Genomic DNA, 13,195 nt, shown 5'->3' on the forward strand with positions numbered 1-13,195 from the left:
AGTGAGGACCCAGGAGGGAAGGGGCTGGGCTCAGGGCCTTGGGTCTGGAACCCCAGAATCCTGACGGTAAATCCAATGAGTGCTGTAACCGAGGTGCTGGAGAAAGGGGGAGAGAATAAGAGAACAGAATCCAGGGCTGGTGGGGCAGACCCTTGGAGGGTGCCTCCATCTACAGAGTGGAGGAAGGAGGAAGTTAGCAGAGGAGACAGAGGAGCTGGCTGAGAGGAAGGAACCAGCCACCGGGGAGGTGAGGGATGCCAACACTGTTGCAGGCCTGGGAGATCAAAGCAGAGCAGACTGGGGAAAGGTCTTTGGGACTGGCCATTGGGAGGTCACTGGGGGGCAGCATAACTTAATGGTTTACAGAGTTCCAGAGCCAGACTGCCCGAAAGGCATTTGGGGGCCACGTGAGAACATCATGTGTCTCCATTAGCTCACCAGCTGTGTGACTTCGGACATGTTAATTTGTCTCTCTATGCCTCAGTTTTCTCATCTGTCAAATGCGTATAATATTAGCACCTGACTAGTAGGATGGTCTTGAGTTTAAATGGGCTAATAAATGTAAAACACTTAGGACGGTGCCTGGCACAGTGTGTGTGTGTATGATCAATATCACGCTAGCTTTCATTGTTGTGGTTATTATTGATGGTGACCTTTGACAATTTTCATTGGGTGGTGGGAGAGGTGTCAGATTTTATAACTGCCTTACAGGCATCTGCATCTCAGCCAGCAGTTCCTTGGCATAATCTCCATGTTGGCTGTTGCTAGAGCGTTTAGAAACATGCTTGCAGTTTTGTTTGCAGAAGTGAGGCTGACCTAACCATGTCTAGTTTCACTGGGGCCTTTTTGTGATGGAATGGATTGTCTACACTGGCACTTCAGCATCTTATACCCTCTCCCTGAATTTCAATAACTCAGTTCCACTAAATTAATCTGATCAGCACATTTTAGCTGGCTCAGTTGCAGGGGAAACACCGTTACCCTGAAGAACAGTGTCTCCTGTATTGCAGTGGTGGCATGAGAGCTTCTCCTTATTCCCACAGGGTCCTCTGTCGGCCCACACCTGGTCACCTGTGGGACCCAGTGCATCAGAGAGTGCACATTCGGTAAGGGAGGGGAAAGTGAGGCAGGAGCCAGGGAGAGGTGGGAGAAGGAGAGGAGAGGGGAGATGGCTCATTGAACAGCCCCCAAAGCACTCTCTACTTTACAGACATCCCCAAAACACAGCAGTCAGAGAACCCCTCCGGCAACCTGGCCACAAGCAGCAGCCAGCATGTGCAGCCCCAGGAATCACCTCTGAGTGCTATGTGGGCATCTGGCCACTGGGTGTCACTCTTCGTCCGTGTTCATTCTGTATCAGGGTTCTGGGGAAGGTCCTGCATTTGCTGGTCTCCACCCTCTTCCCACAGGGTCCCTCCCTGTGCTTGTGTATCTCCACTGGAAGGCTTTCCTGACCACACAGCAGTGTACTGAGAGTGAAGTCGCCCCACACAGGAAAGCAGCCTGTTCGTCACGGAAGCAACGAGAGCCCAGCATCAGGAACCAATTCTACAGCACCAGCGGCAGCTTGAAACCGAGCTCTTAAGGCACAGAAATAGTTCATTAATTTTATCATTCATCATTGTTATTTCCTTCTTTCTACATTCTTTTTTGTTAATTTAGGTTCTTATATTTTTATTTAATTCTTTTTTTCGATAAAATCGAACAATTTAGATGAAATGGAAATTAAACCCAGAAAGGATTGGGAGAAAAACCTGGGCAGATACAACATTTGAAGAAATAGAAATTATGTTTTAAAAAATCTGTGATTTTTACTTATGCTCTTCAGAACTTGGTGTGCTTTTTCAATCTGAAGATTCACGTCCTCAATTCTGGAATATTCTCATTTTCCCTGTGAAAACTGACTCTCCTTCTGGAAGTTCTAGGAGATTATGTTGGGCATCTCATTCTACCTTCCGTCTTGCTTGGTTAATTCTTTCTCAGTTTCCACCTTGTTTCTCCATGCTACATTCTGGGTGATTTCTGCAGATCTGCGTTCAGGTTCACTAATTTTTCCTCTGCTCAATCTTTCATTTAACCTACCCAGTGAGTCCTTAACTGTGGACACTTTGTGTTTTGTTTCTATGAGTTGTAATTGGTTATTTATCAAATTTGTCTGTTTCCTTTTCCATAATGCTCTATTTTTTCATTATGGTTCCTAATTTTTAAAATCCTTTAAATTACTTAAACTTGCTTATTCTGGTTCTCTTTCATTTCCAGTTCTTTCATTTCCCACTCTTGCAATGCTAATTCACTGGCTGGTTGCATCTGCTGGTTTTCCATCTCTGCAGTTAATTTCCCTTTGTGATTTGTATCTCTTTAACTATGAACTACGCTGAACTACTTTTCAGCATTAAAAAAAAAAAGGGCTTCTCATGAACCCTACTCTGAAAATATCGCAGTAGAATAGTTTTTGCAATTGTTCCTCTTGTCTTCCTTGAGAATTAACATCCCGGGGCAAGTGGCTGTCACTTACTCCCCTGCTGGGATTCCTGCAGAGTGAGGGGTAAATTCGGATCCTGCACCTTCTCAAGGCACAGGCCTGAGTGGCTGATTTTCCACAAAAGGCCTCAGACAGAGGCATAGCTTCTTCAGGGTGTCCTTGGAAGGTGGAAGGAAGTTTTCTAATTCTTTGTGGATAGAATAGTGACACTTCCAGACTTCAAGCTTTATGCAGGGAGCAAATTTCCAGCTTCCCGGCTTCACACAGGCCCAAGGTTACCTCTAGTAAGCCCAAGGTTACCTCTAGTAAGAGGGGTGGGCATTAGAAGGCCAGCCCAGCTCCAAGGGCTGATGTTCTGGCTCAGAACCCCAGGGTCCCCAGGACCTCCGCTCCCCCTTACCCACAGGGCTTTGATTTCTGTGCTTGTTTCACCAGGAATTTCCCTTCTTTCTTTCTTTTCTTTTTTTTTTTATTTTTTTCTGCTTTATCTCTCCAAACCCCCCTGTACACAGTTGTATATCTTAGTTGCATGTCCTTCTAGTTGTGGGGTGTGGGACGCCGTCTCAATGTGGCCTGACGAGCGGTGCCAGGTCCATGCCCAGGATCCGAACCCTGGGCCACCGCAGCAGAGCGCGCGAACTTAACCACTCGGCCACGGAGCCGGTCCCCACTTCTTTCTTTAAAGCTAAATATGTATTAAAACATTTATCTTTGTCACCTTTTATCCTACTTTGACCTTTAGCGATTCAGTTTATCTTCTGGTTTTCTTATCAGAGGTTTTTAAACAGAGTCATCTCAGCTGTGGGGGAGTCGGATAAGCGACAGGGCAACTGACACCTTCCCCACCCTAAACCCCGCCCTGTACCCTGGTTTACACAGAGAAGCCCTTCTTGCGTCCTGCCCTACAACAGCCTAGCTGTGTGCCTCTGGCAAGTACTTCATCTTTCTGTGCCTCAGTTTCTCCATCTGTAAAAAGAGAACAATAATAGTACTGCCTCACAGGACTGTTGTGAGGATTAAATGAGATAATACACACAAAGCACCCAGGTCGGTGCCTTGTTCAAAAGAAGCACTCAGTAAGTGATCTTTGTTAATTATTGGGCTCCAAGTTATATTTAAAAAAAAAAATAGTTCTGAGCTGAAAAAAACCCTAAGTCTTTCTAGATCTAGATGGGGCTTTAAAAACTATTCGATACATTCTAGACTGGGTACGTTCTAAAAGAACTTCTGGTTTGAAAATTCTTTACTTCTATGTCAACTCCACGGTAGGAAAGTTCATTTTAGCCAAGCTTGGCTTATGCCTCACAGGGTGGGCATAAAGATCTCTATTGTGGATGACCGTTTTCTTCCAGCCCCCTGACATTCCTTCAACCCGACTTCCCAACTCTTAGCAATTCGACTCTTTTATGATTCACAATGAGCTTGTTGTAACAGTTGTACAAGCTTTCTTCCAACTAGAGTCAGCCTCCCTTCATGGTTTCTCAACGTTGTGTCACCTGTGCCTAGATTTTTTTGCTGAAATCGCCTGCCACTAAAGAAATTTTATTTAATGGTCGCTCTCTAACCTTTACATTTATGGTCACCTCTTCTATATTTCCCGTCAAAGTGGGGACCGTGTAGTCTCAAGGAAAGGATAGGGTTAAGAGAAGGGGTTTGCTTTGTTTCATGAGAGAAGGTGCTATTGGGAGGGTCATTTTCATTACCACTTCGACCTACTCAGTAATTGTTCAGCCAGTTCTGCCCTGATGAGCTGGTGACAGCTCTTGTCACTTGGGAGCATGACTACATTATGAAGCAATAAGATGATGAGTCAGGATTCAGCCGTGAGCAATGAGGGGTGATGGTCTCCCACCACATCCCAGTGTGAAGTGGAGAAAGTAGCAGGTGAAGGCCTTGCACTGACTCCCTCCCACCTCTTGCACTCCCTCCCCCCCACCCCATGCACTGCCCCCCCTACATCCTTGGGCCTTAATTTGGGTGCAGGAGCTCTACCATTTTCAGGCACAAGGTGCAATGCTCCTAAGTCCCGGGGAAGTGGTAGGAAATCAGCATGTACCAGCTTCTCTGCAGGTTGCTCATACTGCTCTAACATCTGCCTAACAGCTGCCTATATGTTCCTAGTATCTTCTGAAGGCCCAAGCTTTTCAAGATCCATAGAGTCTTTTTAATTGCGAATAGGGGTGTTCCAATCCTATCCAAGAATTTGGAGCTATGGTCACAATTGAGTTGATGACTTGGATAATAGTTGATTGGTACAATTGGTATAAAAAAATCCAGGGTTCCATAGAGCACGTTGTTTTATGGCCAGTGGAAGTAGGAAGAATAGCAAGCCAGGTGCGCCCAACCTCTTCACTCTACTGAGGTTTGAGGATATAAGGTGGTTGAGAGGAGAACACGGGTCCGTCATCAGGAGAAGGCTGCAACTATTTTAGTTCAGCCAGGGAGGGTGGGGACCACCTCAGCTCACCATGGAGTTTCCCAGCTCACAGCACAGATGCAGCAGCAAGTTTGACATTCTAATAATTGAGAGAGGGTGGTAAGAGCCAGTCCTTGGATGTTATAAATACCATGCCAAAGACAGGAAACCAGGGAAAGTGTGGGCTCTTTCTTCCCAGTCCTTTTAAGGGCCAAAGCCTGACACCTTCTTCAGAAGGCCAATAGCTGCCTCATTGCCAAAATGAATCAGGGCCTTGTTAGTCAAAGGCAATGTTATGTCTCCATCACTGTGAGTTAGCAAATATATATATGGTGTGAGACAAGGATCCAACTCTATTCTTTTGCATGTGGCCACATAACTGTCCCAGCAACATGTTGAAAGACTATTCTTTCCTTCATTGATTTGGCACCTTTGTGGAAAATCAATTGCCCATAGGTACATGGGTTTATTTCCGGACTCTCAACTCTGTTACAGTGATTTATCCCTATGGCAGTACCACACTGTCTTGATTACCATTGCTTTATAGTAACTTTCGAAATTGAGAAGTGGGAGTTCCCCAATTTTGTCTTTCGTTTTCAAGACAAGACTGTTTTGGCTATTCTGGGTCCATAAATCTCCATATCAAGTTTAGTATCAGCCTGTCAATTTCTAAAAACGAAGCTGCTGGGATTTTAATACGGATTGCATTGACTCTGTAATTTATGGAGTACTGCCACGTTAACAAGTCTTCCAAATCCATGAACATAAGACGTTTTTCCATCTTTTTAGATTTTTACTTTCTTTCATCAATGTTTTGTAGTTTTCAGAGCATAAAATTTGCACTTCTTTTGTTAAATATATTTCCAAAATATCTTATTATTTTTGATGCTACGGTAAATCGAATTGTTTTCTTACTTTCATTTTGGGGTTGTTCATTGCTAGTACAAAGAAAACAATTGATTTTTGTATATTTTTATGTTCTGCAAACTTGCTAAACTGTTTATTAGTTCTAATAGTTTAAAACTGGATTCCCTGTAATTTTCCACATAAGAGATTATGCCACCTGAGAGTAGAGATAATGTTACTTTTTCCTTTTCAAATTGAACGTTTTTTATTTCATTTTTTGCTCCGGTTGCCTTTAAACCTTCCGACCTCACTCATCACCTGGGGTGAAAAGGCCATCCAGCGCCAGCTCTGTATCCTCAGGTGCTCTCTCTCCCTCTGCTGTCCCCTGTCAGTCTGGGCTGTAGCCGCTGGCCTTGAAGGCGACCGGACTAACAGGCGCAGGTGAGAGCAGGAAGGAGGCGGAGGCAGAGAGGACACGGGCGCCCCGCTCCTCCTGGCCCTCGGACCCGAATCCCGGGCAGAAGCGGGGCTGGCAGCGCCTGCTCGCGCGCAGCCCGGACTATTGCAGCCCCGCGGCCCGGGCGCCCGAAGGGGGTGTGGACCACAGGGAGGCAGGGCGGGGGCCGCGCGGGGCGCCGGGCTCCGCGGGGCAGCGCGTCCCCGCCCGGCCTCCGCCAGCAGCGACCCGCCCCGGGACCCACCTCTCGGCCAGCGTCGGGAGCCAGAGGCCCCTGCCCGGGCCCCTGCGACCGGTTCATGAATCCTGGTCCTCGTCTGGGGTCTCGAATTCCGAGGCGAGCAAAGCGAAATAGGAGCGCTCGTCATCCACGAGCTCGCTGCTGCCACCTGCTGGGCGTGCCGGCGCGTGTCCAGGCCCCGCCCCGCCTGGGCTTCTCCCTGGGTCTTGGGGAGTGATGAGGGGCTGGAGGGGATCCTTGTGTCCTGGGGCCGAGGGGGTGCTTGAGCGCCTGTTTCCCCTCCCTCAGTACTGGGGTCTAAGGGCTAGACAAGGACGGGAAATAAAGTCATATTGGGAGGGGCTGTGAAGAAAGGATTGGTTTTGCAGAACACAAAGTTCCCTTCCAACTCTGCTTCCAACAAGCTCCGTGTGGTCTAGTCTTGACAGGTCGCTGCTGTCTCTGCCTCGTCTTCCTCAAGTGTAGGAGGTGGCGGCTGGACAAGTGGATGAGACATTGGGGGATTCTCGAGGCTGCTCTCTTATGTCCTGGCATTTTCTATCACTTTACCCTATACTCCTTCCACTCCCACCCCTATTAATTTGTTGCTTGTTTGTTCTCTCTCTCCCACTAGAACGTTAGCTCTGTGAAAGAATAAACCGTTTTGGTGGACTTTGCTACTCCCTCCCAACCTAGATTAGTGCCTACTCCATAGTGCTTAATCAATAACTGTGGAAAGAACACCCCAGGTCACCTTCAGGATTTCTTCCACTCTCCATACTCCAGGGTTCCATAAATATAAATTGCATTATTCTTTGCCAAAAGCAATAATTAGGGAAACTGGGTGGTGGCCTGGTCAAGAGCCCAGCCCAGGTTCTGAACCCTGGCTCCAGCACGTGCCAGCTGTGTGACCTTTGGAAATTTACTCAGCCTCCCAGAGTCTCGAATTCTTTGTCGGCGGATGGAGATAATGACAGTACCTACCTCACTGAGTCGTTGTGTGCATTAAATGAGTAACTCCATGAAAATACTTAGTGTAGTGCATCCATTTGAAACCCTCAATGTATGTTAACTATCATTATCGTTGTTACTTACACCTCTCCAAGTGACAAGCCCATCATTTCTCTTTCTCCTCGTGCAGGCGTGCTGGACCTTTCCACAGTTCCTTCCTGTCTGTTAGCATTTCCCAGCCTGGAAATGTGTGGTGAGCTCTGTTGTCATGGGGATTTCAGGGTGTGGTCTTTCCTCTGGGCCAATTACAGTGGTGCTAAATGAGGCTGGCCTGCATCCCTCTTTCCGTCTCCTTGGAGAGAAGTATTCAGACAGGGACCAGGCGAAGATAGCAGGCTTCTGGTTGTTTCCCTTCTCAGTCTCCGGCTCTGCTCTTGCAAATGCAATAAAATTTAACCCTGTCTCTTTATTTCATAGACTTGTGAGGATCTGGATGAAAGTGCTTTCAAAGCAGCATCAATTCATAGATGAAGGTGATGTGATCCTGCATCCTTTCCCTTTATTCCAGACTGAGATTAATTTCTCTCTCTATGACTGAACAGTTTCCCCAGTTGTGTGAACTCAGTGAAGACGCACAGTGCTTCCCAGCACCTCACCATGAACAAAATGCTTCCAGGGATCTTTCTAGTTTTCTCCCCACAGCCACTCTGTAAAGCCCACATGACAGGGGTTACGTTCCCATTTGATAGTTGAAGAGCCCCCACCTTGGACAAGCTGAGCAGCCTTTCAGCCTCACATGAGGCAGGGGCAGCGTCAGGCTTGAATGAGGGTTCCCTCACCTCTCTTTGTCTAGAGTCCTTTCACCTTGCCCAACTGGATATGACTAATTAGGCTCTTAGGAGAGACCATTGAACCTTGGACGATTCAAAAGCCCCAAATAGCTTCTATTGGGAAAACAATCTTCTTTTCCCTGCATAATGACGAGGACATGAAGAAAGGGGTCAATAGAAGTAAAATACTACACCCATGAGGATGTCCACAATTGATGGCCATCAGGAAAGAGCAAGAGGAAGCGGGGGCTGGGCTGGACAGGTTGTGGGAAGACGACGATCTGAGCCCGTTCCTCTCAGGGGAATGGAATTGAAACCCGGGAGCAGAGGATCCTTTTGTTTAGAAGTTTGTTTTTGTCTTTATTTAGATTCCAGGAAGGGAGATTTGCAGCTCTCATGAGGAAACAGGAAAATATCCCTGGATGTTGGAAAACCACGTGGTGAAACCATTGGGATGCTCTTGTCCTGCCTTTATCACAGGAAAGAGGGAAGATTTCCAGGCCAGCTTCACCTGTGGTCATCACCTCACCCTTCACAGGCCACTGCCGGGCTCTCTTCTCCACAGGAGCGCCCATCTTTCCTTCCTGAAAGGTGCAGCCACAAGTCGAGAGAAACAGGTTGTGCCAGAGTGTCATTCTCATAGTGTAGGATAATCCCAGTGCTGAGAGTCAAGTGGTGAGCAAATTAATATATATAATAATAATGCATAGATATATATTATGACCCTATTTAGGAGTACAAATATACATATGTATATAATATATACATAATCTTTCTTACGGAAATGGGATCACGTACATTTGTGTCTAGAATGCGGACCCAAAGTTCTGGAAGGATAGTCTGAATTGCCAGTGGTTGCTTTCAGAGAGGGGACTGAGCTTGGTTAGGGGTCAAGTGGTTTGAAAGGGGACTTGCACTTTTATTCAATCTGTAGTTTGAACTTTTCCATGCAGATGTTACTACTGCGATGACACCATTTTAAACAGAATGCCTGGCTTTCCTGCAGGACCGTACCTCCCTCGCCACTCTCTGCAGGGGCTCCTTCTTGCCCTCCACCATTATAAACGTGATCTCTGACATTCACCTCCGCACCCTCCACCTGGTGGATCTCCCATGCCCTGACCCCTCCCGAATCTGCTGTACATTCTTCTTATGATCTCGTGTCATGGTCCACCCCTGTTCTTAGATCCCCTCCACACCCCTGGCCTCCTCATCCAGCCTGACTCTGAGGTCACCCATCTCATTGACTTTCACCCTGGATTCCATCACCACAATGTCCCCCTGTCATACCTGCTCTGCCAGCTCTGAACTGTCTGCTGTCCCTGTTCCATTTTGAGGCTACTGGAGGAAAGCCATAAACTCCTGTGAGTGGGTCTCTGTGAACTCCTAGCAGCCAGCCCAGCCCGCCCCTCACTGTGCCCGGCAATCCCCTTACTCTCTTCTAATCGGCTTCTTATTATGCTGCCCCATGGACCCCTTTTCCCCCCTTCTCCCTGTTTATATTGTGAACACCAAGGCCTTCACCTGTGAACTGCTCAGATGCCCGCCTCCTTCCTCCTTCCTCTGGACCCCTTCATGCATCACGTTCTCCTGCTGGCTCAACTCGGAAAAACCCTGTCTCCAAGACGGGCTCTGTGCACGCCCTCAAGTCCATCCCGGTTGTCCTCCCCGTGGACGCTTCTACATCAGTGTTCTTCTCTCTTGCATCTTTAGTCTGTTCCCCTCTAGTTCCTACTGGTGGGGCACTGAGCTCTAGCCTGGGCTTAGCTTGATTTAATGGTTTCTTTTCCAGTGACTGAGGAAACGGAAGGCATGGGTGGTGAGTGTTGTGGAGTCTGCCCGGATTCCTACCCATCACCACTGGGCTACTCCTGTCTGGGTGGCTGGAAGATTTCAAGATTGGCAGCTCTCAGCTGAGTCCCCTCTGGGGCTTGCCTAGAACTAAACAGCACCATCCCCAAGTCATGCTCCCTTCTGAGGCAGCCTGTCCTCAATGACTGGTTTTTACAGGGATGTAACCAGTCCAATGACTGCTTGTTACCAGGCACCCTTGCTCCAGTTAAGGACAACCCTGAAGGGCCATGACCCCTCCCTGTAGGAACCAACTGAGGACTCTGTTGGGTCTGCATTGCAGCCCACTCGGCTCTCTGCTCAGTCCTGTTTCCCTCCCCACCCACCCACCCATATGGATCCTGTAAGCATGTCTCTGTAAGGTTCCTGCCTGTAAATCCTCATCTCAGAGTCTGCTTCTTGGATACTGACCTGCTACAGCAGGCTTTCCAAATATGGGGAGAAATCTTGAACCTGGATGGGAAAGACCAATATTCAGACTGATTTCATCTGCTTGGAACATAGCGCCTGGTGTGAGAAGATAAAGCGCCTTGGATCAAGGCAAACTTTTGGATTATGTAGCTTAAAAAAATTCAGTTGTACTGATACAAGATGTGCGCGATTTGGACAGGCATTTGTTTGAAAAGGAACTAAGGGATTCCTGAATTTTTTAGTTCATTCATTCACATAAGAGTGCCTTTTCTGTCCCAGTCCCTGTACTGCACGGTGTGGGTGGGGCAGCAGAAACATGAGGAGGAGTCAATAAACCAACACCCAGACTTATGGTTACAACCTGTGAAGTAAATAAACAGGGGCAGAAATAGGGAATCAAAAGGGGTGCCTCTCGGAGGAGGTGACCTTGAAAGTAAGACTGATGAGAGATCTGTACCGTGTTCAGTGGCACAGATGCTTGGGCGTTGGAGGCCAGGCACTCAGGGGTATGCAGGGTCCCTGGTCCCATCCCACGCTAACTGGCGCTCTCCAGACCTGGAGGGAACGGGGGAGCTGCTAATGGCCTCGATGCTGAGTGTGGTCCCAGGACCAGCGCACAGACACCACCAGCAAGCTCCCATCAGAGCTTTCCATCCTTCTGAGACCGGGGATTAGGATCTGCATTTTACCAGTTCCCAGGTGTATGTTTCCTATGGCTGCAACAAATTACAAATGTAGTGGTTTAAAGTGACAAGAATTTATCATCTTATCATTCTGGATGTCAGGAGTCTGAACTGGGTCTCGCTGGGCTCAGATCGAGGTGGTGGCGGGGCTGCGTTCCCTTTGAAAGTTCTAGGGGGGGAATCCATTCCTTGCTTTTTCTCGCTTTTAGAGGCTTCCCACATTCCTTGGCTCACGGTCCCTTCTTCCATCTAAAACCGCACTGTAGTAACATTCACATCTCTTTCTCTGATTCTGACCTCAGCTTCTGGTTCTGTCGTCACATCTTCTTCCGGCTCTGACCCTCCTACCTCCCACTTATAAGGACTCTTGTGATCACATCCGGATAACCCACACAAGCGTCCCTTCTCAAATTCCTTAACTTAATGGTATCAACACAGCCCCTTTAGCCATGTAAGGTAACATATTCGGGTAGTGGGGATTAGGGCATCTTTGGGGGGCCGTTATTCTGCCCACCACACCAGAGGATTCATATCCATATTAAAGTTTGAGAAGCCCTGGTGCCCTGCATTTAAGTGCTTTTTCTTTCCTTCTTTCCCTGGTTGCTCACATATTGTTGGAACCTTTTAAGTTAAGTGCAGGTATGATAAACTTGTTTTGCTCGTTTCCTTGATCCCTATACATTTGTATTTCTGTGTAGGTTAACAAAATTCTCATCTGTATTATTAGACAGATGTTGCTTGAGGGAGGGGTTGGGGGCTGGGGCACCGTGTGAATGTGTCTGGTTCGTGTCCTCCTGGATGTCATAAGGGGTGAAAGCTACTGTATGTGCCGGTGCTGGCTGGAATGTTCGAGAAAATCTGTCTCTGCCAATCACTACCAATAAGACCTCGGGGAAGTCACCTGACTCCTCTCACACAATGCTTTCATCACTTATAAAATGGCAGGTCCCACCCCTACGTCACGGCTGTGGTGTGAGGATGTGGTGAGGGGGAGGACCTCGTCAACGGGCATTCCTTACAAGTCGTTATTTGGTTATTTGTGGACGCCCAACCTCAAGGAATGAAACGGACCCCTCAGATTCTCTTCACCAACAGCTGAACGTCCCTGTGCATGCTGCCTGCTTGTGGTTAAGGCTTTTAATTAACTTTGGTGTGGATCAGAAGATTAGGAAAGGAGAGCTGGGCATTGAGGCCCCCGAATTCTACACCTGGGCCTGACTCTTATCCCTGTGGAAGAAACCTCTGGGGACATTACTTGCCAAAATCTGGATGCACATTCGAATCACTTGGAAGGGGTCTAAAAGAAGACCTCCAAGGACCCTCCCTCCCGAGATTCTGATTCATCCAGGCTGGGCAAGATCTTGGCATCTGAGTTTTGATAAATCTCTCCAACTGAATAGAACGTGAGCTATTTCCTGACTTAGCAGGCTCATGTAAGCTTGGGATCCATTAATAGAAGTAAAGCCAGTGGAACAAAGGAGGCGACAGTGCCTTGGAGCTGTGTACAGAATACACAGCTGTATGGGACAATGGGATGGAGATCGGGGTGCCCCACTTCCCGAGGAACTTCAACAAAGTCTTCACAGGAGCAAGACCCAAATGGTGGGGGAACTCCAAGCTATACTATGTAAGGAAGAGGGGAAAGCACTGAAGGAGAATGGCTGACTTGCCCAAGGTCACCCAATGAAATTTCTCAATGAAAACACCTAGAAAAAAAAGAGACACACGCATTTCCTTTTGCAATAAACAGATTTATTAGATCATAAAGCCAGATACCATAATGATAAAAATGGTGGTGCACGAGATTTCATTTTTCTTTCTTAAGTAAACATGTCTTAAGCAAAACTCATGTCTGTTGAAAATGCTAGAATTGGGGAATAAGGACAAAAATGCAGCTGGGGTGGCCGAGGCTGGATGCCTTTGCCTGCGTGACTGAAAGGAATCTTTCTGCTTATCTCGGAGGACAGGCAAATCTGGTTTTCTTGGATACGTTTCCTTGTAGGCTCTCTGGTTGAAACTGAGATTGTGTCTCTGTCACAGCTGATGGG

At 47.5% G+C, this 13,195-nt stretch overlaps 1 protein-coding gene and 1 long non-coding RNA gene across 2 annotated transcripts in view; one reads left to right on the plus strand and one right to left on the minus strand.

Moving 5' to 3' along the window:
- The window catches only part of ABLIM3 (actin binding LIM protein family member 3), a 148,358-nt gene extending 141,804 nt beyond the window's left edge, over positions 1 to 6,554 (minus strand). Inside the window, exon 1 of the mRNA XM_023617463.2 lies at positions 6,446 to 6,554. The gene's annotated coding sequence lies outside the window, so the exon portion shown is untranslated. The remainder of the gene's footprint in view (positions 1 to 6,445) is intronic.
- Positions 6,555 to 7,769: 1,215 nt separating this feature from the next.
- Positions 7,770 to 12,989, plus strand: LOC138917276 (uncharacterized). The gene is made up of 3 exons (XR_011425041.1): positions 7,770 to 7,905; positions 8,571 to 8,877; positions 9,995 to 12,989. It is a non-coding gene; the product is annotated as an uncharacterized lncRNA (long non-coding RNA).
- The last annotated feature ends 206 nt before the right edge of the window (positions 12,990 to 13,195 follow it).

The sequence above is a fragment of the Equus caballus genome, chromosome 14 (assembly GCF_041296265.1).
Source record: "Equus caballus isolate H_3958 breed thoroughbred chromosome 14, TB-T2T, whole genome shotgun sequence".
NCBI classification, from domain to species: Eukaryota; Metazoa; Chordata; class Mammalia; order Perissodactyla; family Equidae; genus Equus; species Equus caballus.